At 36.9% G+C, this 9,777-nt stretch overlaps 1 long non-coding RNA gene across 1 annotated transcript; it reads left to right on the top strand.

Moving 5' to 3' along the window:
- Positions 1-1,560: 1,560 nt before the first annotated feature.
- On the top strand, positions 1,561-7,285 carry LOC142652752 (uncharacterized). The gene is made up of 4 exons (XR_012847916.1): positions 1,561-1,617; positions 5,186-5,206; positions 5,701-5,769; positions 7,197-7,285. It is a non-coding gene; the product is annotated as an uncharacterized LOC142652752 (long non-coding RNA).
- Positions 7,286-9,777: the final 2,492 nt, after the last annotated feature.

The raw sequence follows: 9,777 nt of genomic DNA, 5'->3' as shown, positions 1-9,777 counted from the left end.
CTGTTTAGCCTTGAAATTAAAAGACTAACGGATGACATGATTAACTTATATAAATATATTAATGGCACATACAAAAAATACGGTGAAATCCTGTTCCACGTAAAACCCCCTCAAAAAACAAGGGGGCACTCCCTCCGTCTGGAAAAAAAAAGGTTCAACCTGCAGAGGCGACAAGCCTTCTTTACTGTGAGAACAGTGAATTTATGGAATAGCCTACCGCAGGAGCCGTCACAGCAGGGACAGTAGATGGCTTTAAAAAAGGGTTAGATAATTTCCTAGAACAAAAAAATATTAGCTCCTATGTAAGTGTGTAGAAATTTTTCCCTTCCCTTTTCCCCATCCCTTGGTTGTACTTGATGGACATGTGTCTTTTTTCAAAAAAACAATGGCAAAATTACTTTTTTCTCCATACCCCCACCATAATAAAAGTTAATCAATAACTCCCATGCACCCCAAAATAGTAGCGATAAAAACTACACCTTGTCCCACAAAAAACAAGCCCTGATATGGCGATATCAACAGAAAAATAATAACGTTATGGCTCTTAAGGTGCAGTTATGCAAAAATGTATTATTTTTGTTTAAAAGGTTTCTTATTGTGCAAACGTAGTAAAACATAAAACACCTATACATATGTAGTATCGTCGTAAACGTACCGACCCATAGAATAAAGATAACATGTTATTTATGCCGTATAGTGAACGGCATAAATTTAAAATGCGTAAAACTATGCAGGAATAGGGTTTTTTTTCAATTCCCTCCCCCCAAAAACATTAATAAAAGTTAATCAATATAATATATGCAAAAAAAATGGCACCATTGAAAAACACAATTCGTCCTGCAAAAAACAAGCCCTCATACGCCTATGTCGACGGAAAAATAAAAAAGTTTATAACTCTTGGAACGTGAAGATGAGAATAATAAAAACGAATGCTTGGTGATTGAAGGCAAAATAGGCCTGGTCGTTAAGGGGTTAAAAAGGTGGTATAAAGTTGACACAAGTGCCTGAACGTGCACCAAAGTTATCATCCAGCATGAGCCACTGTGATAAATTTGGTGCACCTAGTCTAATTCTTAGCTATCTGAAGATAAGCCGCCATCAGTAAATCTGCCCCGTAGTATTCTATTCACTACAATGTAACATTTAGAGGCTGCGGGAAAAACGCACGGAAACTATCATGTGTGAATATGGTCTGAATATATCAATACTATAAAACAAATTGTACTTAACCCAAGCAAACAACATGCCAGCATCCACAAATGGTCCTACATGAAATATGGATAATAAATATAACAATATCTTAAAGTTTTAAGCAGTCATTTAAAATAGAATATATTAAAATGTAGCATAACGTTATAAAAATGTGATTGCCCTTTAAATTTTCTGCTGTATGAATCATCATGGCAGGTGCCACAAACAACAACCAATAGAAACTCAGGATTTGAATTTAATGTAGGAAAAAAACCATCAGTTGGTGCCAGTCTGTGAACGCTCTTTATAGAGATAGGACAGGCTCCTTTTTATTGATTCAAAGCGACTTATAACGTTTATTTCTATTGAGACCCGGATCTACATCAGCGCGTTGGGAGATTTACCGCCAACTGCAGGACCAGAAAGGTAAAATACCCTAATCTGATAAATGGAATTGCTGATTTATGTCATCCCAGATAGCGACAGTTGGTCCCTCCATATTGTTAGAAAACTGATACTGATCAATGGCTTTAACCAAAATAGCCAAAGTATGGAGGAACTTCAGTGATTAGGAATAAATATGGAGGAACTTGGATGACTAGGAATAAAGATGGAGGAACTTGGGTGACTAGAAATAAATATGGAGGAACTTGGGTGACTATAGATAAAGCTGCTGGAGATACTTGGGTGATGTCTCAATATACTGCAATATTACAACCTGACAACAGTGATTTGAGGTCTTAATATAACTATTATTCTATGGTTATTGGTAAGAATCTGTACCAGGACTGCAGTGGTGACAGAAGACAACTAGTTATAAAGTCACATAGTATCACATAGTATTATTGGGCCCAGTGATAAGAGTAACATTTCTGTAATAATAATATAAGAACACTCATACCATTGTAATGAATGTAAAAAACATAAAAATAAAAGCTTATCCATACTAACAACAAATGCATGGTCATTATTATTCTGTATGTAATATGTATAGTAAACGCATATAGGTATTGTCACTATTACCAATATATCTCAGTGGAGCGTTCCTGTCATTGTTATTCTGTATGTAATATGTATAGTAAACGCATTTAGGTATTGTCACTATTACCAATATATCTCAGTGGAGCGTTCCTGTCATTGTTATTCTGTATGTAATATGTATAGTATACACATATAGGTGACGTCACCATTACCATTATATCTCGGTGGAGCGCTCCTGTCATTGTTATTCTGTATGTAATATGTATAGTATACACATATAGATCACGTCACCATTACCATTATATCTCAGTGGAGCGTTCCTGTCATTGTTATTCTGTATGTAATATATATAGTATACACATATAGGTGACGTCACTATTACCATTATATCTCAGTGGAGTGTTCCTGTCATTGTTATTCTGTATGTAATATGTATAGTATACACATATAGGTATTGTCACTATTACCATTATATGTCAGTGGAGTGCTCCTGTTATTATTATTCTGTATGTAATATGTATAGTATACACATATAGGTGATGTCACCATCAGCATTATATATCAGTGGAGCGCTCCTGCCATTATTATTCTGTATGTAATATGTATAGTATACACATATAGGTGACCACCATTACCATTATATCTCAGTGGAGCTCTCCTGTCATTGTTATTCTGTATGTAATATGTATAGTATACACATATAGGTGACGTCACCATTACCATTATATCTCGGTGGAGCGCTCCTGTCATTATTATTCTGTATGTAATATGTATAGTATACACATATAGATCACGTCACCATTACCATTATATCTCAGTGGAGCGTTCCTGTCATTGTTATTCTGTATGTAATATATATAGTATACACATATAGGTGACGTCACTATTACCATTATATCTCAGTGGAGTGTTCCTGTCATTGTTATTCTGTATGTAATATGTATAGTATACACATATAGGTATTGTCACTATTACCATTATATGTCAGTGGAGTGCTCCTGTTATTATTATTCTGTATGTAATATGTATAGTATACACATATAGGTGATGTCACCATTAGCATTATATATCAGTGGAGCGCTCCTGCCATTATTATTCTGTATGTAATATGTATAGTATACACATATAGGTGACCACCATTACCATTATATCTCAGTGGAGCTCTCCTGTCATTGTTATTCTGTATGTAATATGTATAGTATACACATATAGGTGACGTCACCATTACCATTATATCTCGGTGGAGCGCTCCTGTCATTATTATTCTGTATGTAATATGTATAGTATACACATATAGATCACGTCACCATTACCATTATATCTCAGTGGAGCGTTCCTGTCATTGTTATTCTGTATGTAATATGTATAGTATACACATATAGGTGACGTCACTATTACCATTATATCTCAGTGGAGCGTTCCTGTCATTGTTATTCTGTATGTAATATGTATAGTATACACATATAGGTATTGTCACTATTACCATTATATGTCAGTGGAGCGCTCCTGCCATTATTATTCTGTATGTAATATGTATAGTATACACATATAGGTGACGCCACCATTACCATTATATGTCAGTGGAGCGCTCCTGCCATTATTATTCTGTATGTAATATGTATAGTATACACATATAGGTGACGTCACCATTACCAATATATCTCAGTGGAGCGCTCCTGTTATTATTATTCTGTATGTAATATGTATAGCATACACATATAGGTGACGCCACCATTACCATTATATCTCAGTGGAGCGCTCCTGTTATTATTATTATGTATGTAATATGTATAGTATACACATAGAGGTGACATCACTATTATCAATATATGTCAGTGGAGCGCTCCTGTCATTGATATTCTGTATGTAATATGTATAGTATACACATATAGGTAACGTCACTATTACCATTATATCTCAGTGGATTACTCCTGTCATTATTACTCTGTATGTAATATGTATAGTATACACATATAGGTGACGTCACCATTACCATTATATGTCAGTGGAGCGCTCCTGTTATTATTATTCTGTATGTAATATGTATAGTATACACATATAGGTGAAGTCACTATTACCAACATATCTCAGTGGAGCGCTCCTGTCATTGATATTCTGTATGTAATATGTATAGTATACACATATAGGTGACGTCACCATTACCATTATATCTCAGTGGAGCGCTCCTGTCATTAATATTCTGTATGTAATATACATAGTATACGTATATAGGTAACGTCACTATTATAATTATATCTCAGTGGAGCGCTCCTGTCATTAATATTCTGTATGTAATATGTATAGTATACATATATAGGTGATGTCACCATTAGCATTATATATCAGTGGAGCGCTCCTGTCATTATTATTCTGTATGTAATATGTATAGTATACACATATAGGTGACGTCACTCTTACCATTATATCCCAGGGGAGTGCTCCTGTCATTATTATGCTGTATGTAATATGTATAGTATACACATATAGGTGATGTCACCATTACCATGATATCTCAGTGGAGCGCTCCTGTTATTAATATTCTGTATGCAGCATGTATAGTATACACATATAGGTGGCACTGACGGGTACAGTGTCAGCGAGTTGGGGGGGTTGAATTGCGTGTGAGGGGGAAGGAGGGGGCCCAAGTTGTGTCAACAGCCCAGGGCCCATGGTACACCTAATCCGCCACTGGTAATATGTAAAGTATACACATATAGGTGACGTCACCGTTACCATTATATCTCAGTGGAGCGCTCATGTTATTATTATTCTGTATGTAATATGTATAGTATACACATATAGGCGACGTCACCATTACCATTATATCTCAGTGGAGTGCTCCTGCCATTATTACTCTGTATGTAATATGTATAGTATACGCATATAGGTGACGTCACCATTACTATTATATGTCAGTGGAGCGCTCCTGTCATTATTTTTCTTGCATTATATGTGTTGTATTTGAATGGAAGATTTTTATTAACATTTTCTTTGTGTATTTGTTTTTGATTAGAAGAGACGACATGAGCTCCAGGTAAGCTATGAAGTATATTGTAGTGGTTCAGTTACTATATAGGGAGGGACAGGACATATACAGATATGACAGGGTCTATAGAGAGTGGACTGTGATCCACCATAGCAGATACAAGTGCAGCATTTCTATCTTATGTTATAAACAGGATCAATTTAGTTATAATTGTCAGGTAAACTATAAAGTGTTTGTCCTAACAGAGTGACCCCTTTCCATATCCCCTATTATGGATTAAGGACGTCATAGTAGCGTCATTAGGGCTGAAGCATTTACAAATGATAAAATAGAAATGAATTCATCTGTATTTAATTTGTAGTCACATAATGTCCCCAGTTTAGTGGAATGTGTAATATCTTTAGTTTAGGGCATTCAGGAGGGGTCTGGGGCTTTAGTATTAGGTAGCGGCAGCTTTTAGTATAATAAATACACATATATCAATCTTCTTTACAAGGAGCCATATTCTCACATATTCATGAAAATATTTCCTTCTCTTTAAGACTTCCAGGAAGAGGAGAGACTGCCCGGAAGAGGAAGAGAGAGCTCATCGCTCTTTATGAAGAAGAGACGTAAGTGGAAGACAACACAACAATGTATTACATGGTCTCCCATTTATTGACACGTGTGGCTGGTCACTGGGGTGGCTCTTTTTCCAATATTGAATTTGTATAGACAATTTTATAGAAATACAAAATGACAAATGAAAATATAATCCAAACATGGACAATTCGATACATATAAGCGGCCTACAAAAGAATAACAATACGATGTCGCCAGAACAAAAGTCTGATTATATTATAAAGAGAAAATCATACAACACATCTTATATGCTGTAGCATTAAAGCAAGATGGAGATATAAAAATAAGTAAGAAATAAAATAAAATTCAAACATTATCCACATAGAACAATGTTCATGAAAACATCTACAGAAAGTAAAAGTAGAAAACTGCACGTGCCTAGCGCCTAATACATTCTATATGGTATTGTACAACTTATATGAAAGAAAGAGACCCATAGCCCCATATGAGTGCACAACGCCCAGAGTGCTATATCAATGCCAGTTAGACACACAATCACGGAGGGGTGGCATGAGCCTTGCAACTTATTTCTACTGGGGTGGCTCTTTATGAAGAGGGGACAAATCTTGAAAGGCTATGTACATCATTGAGGGTGCTTTAAAAAAAAAAAATAGACTAGTCAGTGTGATTAGTGTAACCTTGTAAGTAGTTTTATTCAAAATTAGTTTTACTTTTGGATAAACAGCTGTTCTGTATTCTCTACACAGAACAGCTGTATAGTTCGCTTTACACTGAATCCGTCCACCTGTACTCGATCACATCTAAGAACTGTGATCGATTACAGGTGGATCCACCGTCACTGAACCCGTCACGTCCGCGGGACTGATTCAGTGTAAAGCGAACTATACAGCTGTTCTGTACAGAGAATACAGAACAGCTGTATCTCCAAAAGTAAAACGAATTTTGAATAAAAACTATTTACAAAGTCCCACTAATCACACTGACTAATCTATTTATTAAAGAAACATGCCCTCAAAGATGTACATAGCCTTTTAAGGGATTTGTTTCATAAAGACAACCCTTGTTTATGCCATATTCAGAAGTTTAGAAGTCATAGAGGGGTTCTCCCACATGAGACTCCCTTCTAAGAGGCGTAATGTAGAGGCCCTATGTCCATGGATTACATTGTTAGCCATTCATTACAACGGCAAGCAAATGCTACAGGGGACATGTACAGCCAGAAATGTCTTCCCGGGTGAGAACAGCACGGGTAAGAGGAACCACCAGCTTCCTTTTAAAAAGTAGATGTCTTCATGAGAAAAAAACCTTTAAGATAACATGTCAAAACATTTATATCATTATAAATGGATTATTGTAAAACTCTAGGTAAGGCTCTGTTCACATATGCATCATGGCTTCTGTGTTGATTTTTAACATCGGACTGTTATTAATGTAATATCTTACACTTCTACCACAGTTCACCATCTGCTGCCGCCGAAGAGACCCAGAAGAGGAGGAAGGACGACCTGACCCAGCAGCAGGAGGAGATGGCTGCTTTCTTCAGACTCCTTGGTAAGACTCATTGCTCTCCAGTGGTTCCAGCCTTGAACCATGTACACACTATCCAACTTAATCACATGAAGCCGTCCTCCTCCATTATGTATTTATATTATTTAATATATGAGAACTATTTGTGTTTTTAGTGTCTTCACCCCCCACAGACGTTTATACCCAGGATGTGCCTTGGGTCACTCCTCTTATGTAACAATCAGACCTGCCATCTATTGACACTTTACTGTCTTCTCTATCATTCATTCTAACCAGGACTATATATCCAAGCCCTATTATCTATAACCCCTCATGGACATAGATAAATGACATATCACCCGTCTCTGTGACAGTCACCACTTGTGATCTCTATGTTTTCTAGGAAAGCTACTGTAGAAATACAGAACTGGTTAACTGTCCTCCTCTGCTGCTTATTTCAATGTTATGTCCCAGAGGATTAATATTTTATTACTTTACTGTATTTCCATCTAATATCATGAAATTTACTGAATAAATAGATCAAATTATAATAATGATATTTCTGTTCTTTTTCTAGAGGATAAACACATCAGGCTCTTTCTTGCCAGGGACAGCTGCTTGAAGATCTCGGACAAGGTAATATAACATTGAGAGAAGAAACAGAAAATCTGCCAGATTATACAATATCCACCATAATTAACCCCTTCCCATCTTGTGCACATTTATGGCACTGGCAGCTGGTAGGTAATGCACAGCACAATAAGGAGGGGTCTGGGATCTAAACCTGCAATGTAGCAGTGGGTGTCAGCTGTAACATATGCTAATACCCTGCTGCAACGGCCGGGATCGGCGCTAGTTGCGGTTCTTGCCTTTTACCCCTTATATGCCACAGCGTTTAAGCGGTTAGACAGGGGAGTTGTCGTGGGGTGCCGTTGGGTTTCCATTAAACTCTTTATGTACTGTTATTAGACCTTACCAGAGTACGGGCCTAATAGGATCACTGTCAGTTTTCACTGGCAGGCATAATATACTGTTATACTGAAGTATTGCAGTGCATTATAAATATGGTCAAACAATTACATGGTCAAGTCCAATAGTGGCATTACTAGAAATGCGTAAAAAGATCAATAAAGAAAAAAAAAACTAAAAATCCCAAGTAAATAAACACTATTTTCTGTACATAATGTCTTTTTATGGCAAAAAAGTTAAAAAACCTGCACATTTGGTATCATCAACTATAAAATTGGATGGAGGAGCAAAGTGTAGGAGAATTGGAACCTCTATAACAGCGCTGCTGACTAGGAATGAGACAGTAGTATTGAATATTTATTGTGGCTATTGTGGGCGACAATAAATAAATATTCAATACTACTACCGTCTCTTTTCTAGTCAGCAGCGCTGTTATAGAGGTTTCCAAATTTCCTGCACCTTGCTCCTGCTACCAGCGGGGGCGCGCTGTGCCTGCCGGTCAGAATCTAGCTGCAGCTCACGCACATCTGCTTTTGCACACACCAGGGTTGTGACTCCCCCACACCGCGATCGGGGGGCACCGGTGGGCGTCATGGCGACCTGGGATTCTAATGAAGGCACCCAGGGCTGCCTTTTGTCTGCCTCTGTTAAGACGTGTCTCTGGCACGGCTTAACAGAAGCCTGTGAAAATGACGTCATATGCAATACATTAGTATTGCAGTATATTGTACCAGCGATCATTAGTAGTAATATATTTAAAAAAAACTATATAAATTTGGTATCACCGTAATCATATTGACCCGTAGAATAAAGTTCAATTGTCGTTTTTACCGCACAGTGAAAGCCGTAAAAACGAAAACCCAAAAAACAAGGTAGGAATCAAATTTTTTTCCAATTTCAGCCCACAAAGATTTTTTTTTCAGTTTCACAGTACATTATATGGTACTTTAAATGGTGCTATTAGAAACTACAACTCCTCCCGCAAATAATAAGCCCTCACACCACTTGATTGATGGAAAAATAAAAAAGTTATGGCTCTTGGAACGTGGGGAGTGAAAAACGAAGACGAAAAAATAAAAAAATGGCTCGGTCCTTAAGGGGTTAAAAATACAACTCATCGTGCAAAAAACAGGCCTGATATAGATATGTAGACGAAAAAGTAAAAAAGTTATGGCTTTCAAAATTTACAGATGAAGGAACGATGAAAACAAAAGCTGCGTCCTTAAGAACAAAACTGCCTGCGTCTTTAAGGGGTTAAATAAAAGGGCTTATGCTGCTGTGATAGACCTGCTGCCATCTATAAGAGGGGACATTATATAACCACATACAGTGCAGTTACATTGTTTCCTTATTAGTAATCACAGGAATATATTGACCTCATATATAATAAAATATTATTCAGAAGTAAATTTACTACCAGCCTCTAAGTGTCCTTCTCATCCCCCTAGTATCTCCTGGCGATGGTCCTTGTGTACTTCAGGAGAGCCGGATTAAGTACCAAGGAGTATAGAAAGAACTTCTTTCCAGCATTGTGAGTTTCTTTTATTTTAACCAATATGTAT

This window comes from Rhinoderma darwinii, chromosome 5 (assembly GCF_050947455.1).
Source record: "Rhinoderma darwinii isolate aRhiDar2 chromosome 5, aRhiDar2.hap1, whole genome shotgun sequence".
NCBI lineage: Eukaryota > Metazoa > Chordata > Amphibia > Anura > Rhinodermatidae > Rhinoderma > Rhinoderma darwinii.
The sequence above is the reverse complement of the archived record's forward strand: the minus strand, read 5'-3'. Positions and strand labels throughout refer to the sequence as shown.